Source organism: Octodon degus, unplaced genomic scaffold (assembly GCF_000260255.1).
Source record: "Octodon degus isolate 3935 unplaced genomic scaffold, OctDeg1.0 scaffold00078, whole genome shotgun sequence".
Classification (NCBI taxonomy): Eukaryota; Metazoa; Chordata; class Mammalia; order Rodentia; family Octodontidae; genus Octodon; species Octodon degus.
The window spans coordinates 7,603,243-7,613,552 of NW_004524654.1; the positions used below are offsets into that span (position 1 = coordinate 7,603,243).

Below are 10,310 nucleotides of genomic sequence, written 5' to 3' on the forward strand. Positions count from 1 at the left end.
TTTCTGCAGTTCCTGGTCAACATGAAATTTCCATGGAAACAGATCACGCACACTGGAGAAGAAAGAAATCAGATTGTGTTGGAGCCACATTTTGTCAACCCCGTGGAGCTGCTTGGCTCAATATTTGAGTCCTCAGGGAAACGGCAAGTGAAAATAACCTAAGGAAAGACCTAATATTTTATCCTTTTACAATAGAAATAGTTGCCATCATTTAAAACATTTTATTAATATGTGGAGATACTATAAAATGAATTTTAATATTTGAATTATAATTTAATTTCAGAAAATAAATGTTCCTTTTGCCTCTGTGTTAGTGCAGAAAAGAGAAAGAAATTAAAAGCTCGGCATGGAAAATGTGGCGCTGCTATTTTCAGTATACAGACAAAATAATTTGTTCTATTTATGCTAAAATGCTTCTAGTCTACATTTGTTTGGCTCATGATAAACTATCTAACAATCTTGATTCCAAATATGACTAATGAAATATAAGGACAACTTGAAATACATGTCCACAATCCATGAGATGAACATGTTTTTCAACCACTAAATGGTGCTGTAAATCTTTATGAGTAATGTATTATTCTCTTTCTCTCTTTTTTTTTGTATTCTTTTCTTAAGCATTGTAAAAATTTAACTAAGAACTTAAAATGGCTAGAAATATATTTTAGGGAGGTACTGGGAATCGAAGATTAGAAATACTGTATTGTGGAAATTATCCTTCTCTTATATATCTGTGGACTATCTGTAAATTGAAGTTCACAGACATCTATTCATATAACTCAGCATGGTCAAGAGCCATCAAAAGCACCCCTAGATGGTCTTGGGATTTGCATGTACTTATAGCAATTGTGCATTTTTATCTTTACATTTCAATAAACATAATGAGAACCAACATAATAGAAAAATGGAAAAGAATTACAGAAGCTGTATATGCTTTTCATTAACAATGTGCATGTAGACTGGTGTGGTAGTGCATGCCAATAATCCCAAACTGGGGAGGCTGAGACAGGAGGATTGCTCGGAGTTTGAGGCCAGCCTAGGCTACAAAATGAGTTCAGGGTAGCCTAAGCTGCATAGCAAAACCCTATCTCAAAAAAAAAAAAAGGGTGGTTGGGTGGGGAGGAGCCTGTGAGATAGCTCAGTGGTCTAAAGCACCTGCTTAGGCATGTTTAGGCAAAACTCAGGGATCACAATTCCATTCCCAGCACCACATGCCTAGCCAGGCCCAACCCCAGGGTAGGCTGAGTTGGCTACATAAAATAAATAAAAAACAGAAAGAGAGAGAGAGAGAGAGAGAGAGAGAGAGAGAGAGAGAGAGAGAGAGAGAGAGAAAAGAAAGAAAGAAGCTAAATCACAAACCATTTAAATCTTCCTCCTTTCCTTCAGATTCATTCTCCAACCTTCTCTGTCATCTGTGCCCTAAGATTAGATTCACCTAAATCCTCAAACACAACCTGGGCTCTTCTTCCTTTGGTTTCAAGTTGGGTGCAGCAAGTGTAGGATGGTAGTAGTAGGAAACTGGTAAGAAAGTGGAGTGTCAAGGAGATAGCTCAGTGGCATAAGCACCTGCCTGGCAAGCACAAACTCCCGAGTTCGATCCCTGGTTCCAAAAAAAAAGAAGAATGTGCAGAAGACACATTTATTTCCCTGGCTCCCTCTCTGCAGCCTCACACAGTCCTTCTGTCCAGAGCTAGAGCTTCTGTCGGGTGGGCCTCACCACACATTGCTCCCGGAGGGCTCAGTGACCAGGCCTTCCTTGCTCGTGCCCTTTCAAGCTGAAAGGCGCAAATGGCTCCCTCCCGTTCCTAGTCCTGGGTTATTGCTGCGCCCCTCCCCTTGTGTGCAAACCTTGCCTTCTCAGTAGCCCCGTTATTAAGCTCTGCTTTCTTGCTTAGGTGGAGGGTGCTGTCTTCCTGGATCCTGACAGGTACAGATGGTATTGATTTCACACTACTCAGGCATTTCTTTGTTCATGAAATATTTTACAGCTCCATCTTGCCTATCCCCTGCTCTCACATCCTCCAGGTCTTCCAGGGGCTGTGCTGCTCTCTCCTGCATGCTGGTGAGCAGGACAGAAATGGCCCTCTCTGCATGCTGGGCATCTTTATGAAGATGAGTCTGTCGTCCTCCTCCAAGGGCCAGCCTGCCTCACTCTCAGTCCTCTTCACTGGTTTTCAACCCTAGCTCCCTCCCTGCTGGGCCTGGAGCCTCCCCTTGAATCCCAGTCTTGTTCATCTTGCCTGTACTTTCCCCAGAGGTGCACTTTTCTCCCCTATTGTGTTTCAGTGGCTGGTTGTTCCCTGACACTCAGATGAATGCCCTTGTCACTGTATCTGGCTTGCTCTTAAACCTGAAAACTGTCTCCAAAATCCTTTATGTTATGCTACCCCTGTCTCTCAGATTGGAATCCTATGAACTGATTCTCCTGGAATCCTCCATATGAACTGACAGCCCACCTTGGAGACGATGCCTATTGGGTAAGCTTGTCCCCCAGTTTCCATGCTCCCTCCATGCACTACTGGGGGTAGGCCTGGGATACTTAATGAACAAGGTTACACCCAGTGTAAATGGAAGAGGGACAGGATGCTTTCTAAATAACCAATGAGCATGCTTTTGTTTACTAATAAGTTGGCATTTTGACTTGCACATTAGGCCTTGTAAATCAATTCACAAAGTTTTTAATCACTCTCCTTAAATATGAAAATAATGTGTTGGGATTTAAGAGCCTGACAATTAAGACCCTACAAAAGGAAGTGATAATCCTTGAACTCTAGCATAAAGAATTTGCCAAGAAAGAATTTTAATTGTCCAATTAAGAAAGATTGAAATTGGGGCCGGGGAGATGGCTCAGCAGGATAAGCGCTTGACTGGCAAATGCAAGGATCTGAGTTCAATCCCTGGTTCCACAAAAAAAAAAAAAAAAAAAAAAAAAAAAAAAAAAAAAAAAAAAAAGATTAAAATTATTATATTCATAAACCAATATTTTGTCCAGAACCTGCTAAATACCAGGCATTGTATGTATATTACCTTATTTATCTCTAAAACCCTGAAGATTTGGTATTTTACTGGTGACTGGAGGTTAAAAGAGGTTGGCTGTCTCGACTCACTGCTACTATTTTGGGAACTAAAGTTTGAATTCAGCCTTCTTGAAAAAGTTCATGATATGTTGTTGTATCAGTATGACTGATGGGCCAGTGAGATAGCTCAGCACATTGAAGGCCTGCTCAGGCAGGCACAGGGACCAGGCTTTGATCCTCAGCACCATGTGGTGCACCGGCCCTGCCCTGGGGTATGCTGAGCTGGCCACTGAGACCCGGTGTGGTGGCACATGCCTGTAAGCCCAGGGCTAGAAGGTTGAAAGCAGGAGGATCACCACAACCCCGAGCTGCATAGTGAGACCTTGTACCAAATACATTTTCATAAAATATATATGACTATTGGGCAGTCCTTGAAATAATAAATAAATGTTATGACTATCAATGTAAAGTAAAATTTATTAAAATGCAAATGTAAGATATGTAAAAGATAAACATTAAATGATCATTTACTGGCTTTTTTTTTTTTTTTTTTTCTGTCTTTTTGAGACAGGGTTTCACTATACACTTCAGAATGGCCTTGAACTCACTTTGTAGTCCAGGCTGGCCTTGAAGTTGCAGCGACCCTCCTGCTTCAGCCTCTTGAATGCTGAGATTACAGGCAGGCACAAGCATGCCTAGCCTTAAACAATCATTTATATAATGAAGCTTAGAGAAAATAGTTGCACTTTAGAGCAGTAAGAGTTTTGGGTAAAATTTTACTTAAGTATTTCACTTTGTTGCTGATATTATTATAAGAGTCATTATCTTTGAAATTTTGGGGTAACTTCACTATTAGTGTATGGAAATACGATAAACTTTTGTATAATGACCTTGTAGCCCACAGCCTTGTTGCACTCACGTCTGTTTGTTTTTTGTCTTTTTGAGACAGGGTCTCACTATGAAGTTCAGGCTGGCCTTGAGCTCACTTTGTAGCCCAGACTGGTCTCAAACTTGCAAGGATCCTCCTGCCTGCGCCTCCCAAGTGCTGGGATTACAGGTGTGCACCACCACACTCGGCCTACTCACTCACTTTGAACTCTAGGATTTTTTCCTTACAGCTTTCTTGTGTATGTCAACCGAAAATGAGATTTTTTTTTTTCTTCCTTTCCAATCCACGTGACTTTTCTTTTTCTTGTTCCCACCAGCTTATTAGCTATAGGTTTTCCGGAAATGCAATTTATGAGCCCTGACACTCCACTTTCTTACCAGTGTCCTACAGCTACCATTCCACACTTGCTGCACCCAACTTGAAACCAGAGGGAGAAGGAGCGCAGGTTGAGGTTCAGGGTTCCGGTGGATCTGACCCTTAGGGTACAGACAACAGAGAAGGCTGGAGAATGAATCTGAAGGAAAGACAGAACATTTGAATGGTGTGTATTCTCATTGGCTTTCTTTTCTTTCTTCCTCTCTTTCTTCTTTTTGATATAGGGTTTTGCTATGCAGCTCAGGCTACCCTGGAACTCATTTTGTAGCCTAAGCTGGCTTCAAATTCTGAGCAATTCTTTTTTTTGGGGGGAGGAGGTATGGCTCAGGTTGCCTTCAGGGCATGTGTGGCAAGGCCTGAGAAATAGGGGATTCGAACCACAGCACCCTGAGACTGACTGCTATGTTTAAGCAGGTACTTAAACAACTGAGCTAATGGGCAGGCTCCCTAATTCTAAGCAATCCTCCTGTCTCAGCCTCTCCAGTTCTGAGATTACTGTCATGCACTACCACCCCAGTCTATATGCACATTGTTAATGAAAATCATATACAGCTTTTATAATTCCATTTTTCTATTATATTGGTTCTGATTATATTTATTGAAATGTAAAGATAAAAATGCACAATTGCTATAAGTACATGAAAATCCAAAGAACACTTAGTGGTGCTTCTGATGGCTCTTGACCATTCTATTTCATAACTTCATACATTACTTAGAAATTCCTGGGCTGGCAAGATAGCTCAGTGGTCTAAAGCACCTGCTTAGGCAAACATGCAGGGACTGTGGTTCGATCCCCAGCACCACATCGCATGCCAGACCTGTCCCCAGGGTGGGCTGAGCTGGCAAGAAATTCCTAGATATTTGTCTTAGCGATTCTGTTAGTAAGTACTTTGGAAACCACTATTAAATGACTGAGTCTCTAGTATAATAGACACAGAAATGCTTAGTCCTCATCTCTTGAGTTGTAGTTGTCCCTTTCAAATATTAGTCAAGAAATTTTGGGATGATCATCACATTCACTGTGGAAACTACTTTGGCTATACTGTCAGACAAAGAAATGGCTGGGCTATTCCTCAAGTACCTGTGTGCTATTTCCTATTTTCTTAAAATCCTCTTGTAGCTTTGTATTTGACCAAGCGTAGGAAGCTGCCCAAGTTGATGACAAATAGTCACTAACACAGTAGGATTCTTTATAATCCTGGCAATCAGAACTGAGAAACACAAAGTTAGTTTCCAATGAGAAAAGTAGGGGAAAATGCCCACAGGGAAGTAGAGATGAAAAGAGAGTCTCCAAACTCTGCGGCTGAGGGAATTATTAACATACTCTGGTTTTAGATCCTGTGATTTTTGTCTTCATGAGACTTAGCTATTCCAAGATTTCTGTGGGCTTCTTACTCTCCTGACTCATGCCTGTAACCAACTGTCACTACTTTACAGGGTTTGAAGAAGTCTTTATTGCTAACTCATGTAAATTTATCTGTAGGGGAGACGGCCCATGACTCCCCAGTTGATGTCTGAATGCCAGTACATTTTTTCCTACCCACACAGACTAGTGAGAAAGAATATCTATTATTCTAAAATCTATTATGCATTGCAAGAGGCCAACAACAATAATATAAGAATTTTAATATGCTGTAAAAAAGTTAGTGAATGTGGCCTCTCAAAATACTGTATGTTCTCACCCTTCTTGTGATGTGAGACGATTTACAATGCCTACGTGATGAGGGGGGGGAAAGCGAGTGACTAAGCACATGTCACACCTTTTGGCTGTAACTTGCAGTATGAGGTGTCACAGTAAAACTAGCATGGATTTTTCCTTCTCTATAATTTCATGGAGAAAAAATTTGTTCTTACTGTAGATCTCAGCAACTTCAATGTATGATTTTTTTCCTTCCTTACCAGCCAAAGATTTTTACCTTTTTAAGGGAGACACTTTATGAAAACAATTCAAATTGACACCATCATTACTCCTGTGCTTCACAACACTTATTTGACAGGGTCACATTATATATTCTAGGCTGTCCTTGAACTCACTATGTAGCCCAAGCTGGTCTCAGAGTCACAGTCATCCTCCTGCCTCAGTTTCCCAAGAGCTTGGATTATAGGTAGGCATACCACCCCTAGTTTAGGGTGATTGTTATGTAAAAGAAAATACAAGCACTGAACACATGCACTGTGATACCAGAATAGTTAATTTGATAACTGAAACAGCTGATGAAATTGAGGGAAAAGGTGAATAAATCTGCTATCTTCACTCGCTCTTAGTTACTTGCTTAGTTGACTTTCAACATCACTAACTTGCCTCCAGCACTCAGGAGGCTGAGGCAAGAGGACTGCTGTGAGTTTGAGGCCAACCTGGGCTACATAAAGTGAGTTCAATGCCAGCCTGAACTACATAGTGAAACCTTCTTCAAAAATCAAAACCACTCCTTTTGGAAGTCACACAGTTGACTGACAGTGTCTGACTAGGTCTGCCTCTAATGATAACCATGCCTAATGTACACTTCAGGGACTGGCAGGCTGTTTTTGTCTGGATCACTAACTCTTACTATTTTTTGATAATGGAGAATGAACTCAGGACCTTGGGCTTCCCAGGCAGGCGCTTAAGCCGCTGAGCTAGCTCCCTGGCTGGATCACTAACTCTTTACTTGGACCTCTGCAGGTATTTCACCTGTCACCTTTTGACCTCAAAAGGCCCAATTCTACCCTCGGACTGCTGATACTGCCATCTTCTGGACATGCACCTATGAAGAGCTAGGGAGTTTGATTACTCATGTGCAGACTTCTGGCTGTTTCATCTCCAATCCACTTTCCCAGGCCACAAACCACAATGCTTCCTTACCCCAAAAATACCCCTAAACTTCACCCTTGAGCAGAGCTGGGTGGATGGGCTTCAGATATGGGGTCCCCCTTCATGCTCTGCCAACTTGGGACAGACTCTTCTGTTGTTTCAGTGACCAGCATACTGTGCAGCTAGCAGAATGAGTCTGGTTTGGTAACTCTACTAAGTAACAAGGGCAGGTAGCATATGCCGGACAAGGGGATGATTCATGTGTTGAGCAGGATGGGGCAGGAAAGCGTGATTTTTGCCATGCTATTCAGAATGATGCATAATCTAAAACTGGCAATACCTTTATTTCTGGAATTTTCTATTTAACATTTTTAGACTAAGGTTGAACATGGGAAACTAAAACTGTACAGAGTATAATCACAGATCACAAAACTGGTGAAGGGTGGATGACATTCAGCTGCAAACACTGCTCTTCCAGAAAAGGGAAGAATTCCAACAGCCACTTATCAACCTTCAGGGCTGTCATTCCTTTCATGGGTGTGGAACAGGCTTCCTTCTCCCATGTTTCAGAGGGCAGCGCCTACAGAGAGCTGTGGAGGCAGAACACAAGCTGTTTATGTGGGCAGTTTACCATTAAGAGATGGTATCATAAAATGGGGGTGTAGGGACCCAGCCATTTCAGTGGGGGTACTCCAAAACATCACTGTGAGGTTTTTCACCTGAGACCATTTTGCTTTGTTTCTTCTCTTTTTTGAGGGTCTCATGTGTAGTTCAGGCTGGCCTCAAACTCACATCCATCCTCCTGCCTCAGCCTCGTAAGTGCTGTGATCACAGGCATGTGCCACACGCTTGGCTTCTATATACCAAATTCGGGGATTACAAGTGTCTGCCACCACACCCAGCTTCACCTGAGAACTTTTATGTAGAAAAGAATCTCCTTTCTGGGGTACACACATATGGCGTTGAGGTTCCTCAGCACTGAGAAGGGGTCAAAGGCTGGTCTCCCTTCCTATTTAAAGCATAGACTTTTCATTTAACCTATTGTTCGATTAATCTGGTGTTGACTTTGAGGCCCCTTTGGGTCAAGTTCTCTGCCAGTGTCACCTTCTGTTTCACAAAATTGGAGATAAATTAGTCATTTAGCTACTTGGCCTAGGGAAGTTGGCCTGAACCTAGAAGTCTAATGGCTTGGTATGGATACGTTTTCAGTCAGTCAGTGTTCTTTTCCTCAGCTTCCCACAAAGCGGTGTTTTTCTGAGTCTTTCTGGGGCTCTAAAGTATGAATTGCTTTTTTCTGACATTCCTTACCTTTTGTTTTTCCAGCAAGAATATGCCATCATCTCTCTCATCCCTGTTCTTTCCCACTCCCTTAGGCCCCGTGGGTATTTTCTCATTTTAGTAGGACTTCACAAGGAAGCAAGATAAACACATTTAATCACTCATGTTCAATAAAAAGCTACTTTGCAGGATATTAGTGTTCAAACTCAAGAACTCTTGTTTGCAGTTATGAAACACTTAAGTGATATAAAAATGTTCAGGATACATCCCTTTGTTTCGTCTCAATATCTGCCATGGTTCATACCCGAATCCCCTCCTGCCTCAGCGCCTCAGAGCACACAGGCGAATGCACTCGGGTGGCTAAGAGCTGAAGGGCTCTTTCAGATGAGGGGCGTCCTCCAGTGCTGTGGGCTGGAGGGGTCTAGCTCCCTTCTAGGCTCCTCCTTCCCGCCCTCTGCTTCCACCACCCCGAGGTGGGCAGCTTATTCCGGGCCGCGAGCCTTTCCACCATGCTGCTCTTGCCGTGGAGTCAGCAGACTGGGCTCAAAACGGATTACGGGGTGGCAAAGGTGACTGAGGACGCAGGTATCAAGACGGCCTAAACTCACGCTGCAGGGTGAGCTTAACAGGACGGTGAGTCCCAGGAGAAAAGCGGATGGTGTTGGCCTGTTGCTCCCCAAAGTCTCTAGCTCCTAACAGCCTCAGCGCTTGCGCCCTCCACCCGGGTCTTCGGTCAGGGACATTTACCGCAGTGGGTCCCTCTGCGCCCTTAGCGATCTCACCACGGCTGACCCTAACTGTCCGTCTCTGCCTCACTTCTCCCCTCGACCTCCAGCCTCAAGCCCACTGCGCGCCTGTCCTCGAGAGAAAGCTTTACTACCGCGGCGGTCGACTTCACGAAGCGAAGAGCCACAGACGAGTCTCCGTCTCCACGCCAGAGCGCTCTCCAGCCCCGCCCACTCCCACCCCCGACCCGGGCGGGGCGACGCGCAGGCGGCGGGATCCCTTCTGCGCACGCCCCGCCCCCGCAGAAACGCGAGGGCCAATCAGAGCGCGCCTAGCTCTACGCCCCCGCCTGGCCGCCTCCGTCCTCGTTTGGGTCAGGCCTCGGAACACAATGCCCTGCCCGCCCCGTCGGCCCGTAGGAATGGACCTCCCGAGGACAGCTTCCAGTCTCCTCCTGTGTGGCAGTGGTGGGAAACGCTGCTGCACTTTGACGCTGGGTTTCCCCTGTCTGTCTCTGGCTAGAAACGGCTCTAGATTGCGCTCGGATTAACGGAGTCGTATATTTCGGTTTTCTTTTTTAAAAAACCGAAATATACGTTTCGTCCTCATGAGGTCATCAGGCGACTCTCCTGGCCCAGAATTCCCCGCGCGGCGTGTCTCGTCGGGCGCGTTTCCGGTCGCCGCGCCCCGATCTGCGAGGCGAGGCGCGAGTTTACGGAAGCCCCTCATCTTGCTTTCGCTGTGGTAGTCTTCTTGCAATTCCTGGTTTTCCTAATTAATAGTTCTTTGAGATCTCGTAATTGTAAAATATCTCTGATTTTTGACATAGGAGTAAAGCACCTCAAAATATGGAGAACCCCACAATTTCACCCCTCCCCCACATTATAAATTGTAGTGTTTTCATATACCCAAAACGTTTTGAAGCCAGTTATCTCCCAATAATATATGTATCTTTCTGGGTGAAGAGGTTATATAGATATTTAATTTTTTGTTAGCTATAGTTGACCAAACCATACATAATGTTTTGAAATACATAATACCTTGTGAATGATTACTATAATAAGCTAACTAACATACCATCACATTAAATGTTTATAGCAATTTTTTTTTTTTTTTCAGTACCGGGGATTGAATTCAGGACCCTGTGCTTGCCAGGCAGGCGCTTATTCGGCTGAGCTATCTCCCCGGCTCCAATCGCAATTCTTAATGTTCTTTATTCAAATAATTTATTTAT

The 10,310-nt window shown here is 43.8% G+C and overlaps 2 long non-coding RNA genes across 2 annotated transcripts in view; one reads left to right on the plus strand and one right to left on the minus strand.

Annotated features, from left to right (window-relative positions):
• The first annotated feature begins 345 nt into the window (after positions 1-345).
• The window catches only part of LOC111818051, a 20,308-nt gene continuing 10,343 nt past the window's right edge, over positions 346-10,310 (plus strand). Inside the window, exon 1 of the long non-coding RNA XR_002822123.1 lies at positions 346-355. This is a non-coding gene — a long non-coding RNA (uncharacterized LOC111818051). The remainder of the gene's footprint in view (positions 356-10,310) is intronic.
• On the minus strand, positions 7,398-9,446 carry LOC111818050. The gene is made up of 3 exons (XR_002822122.1): positions 9,143-9,446; positions 8,381-8,476; positions 7,398-7,662 (listed from the first exon to the last, which is right to left on the minus strand). It is a non-coding gene; the product is annotated as an uncharacterized LOC111818050 (long non-coding RNA).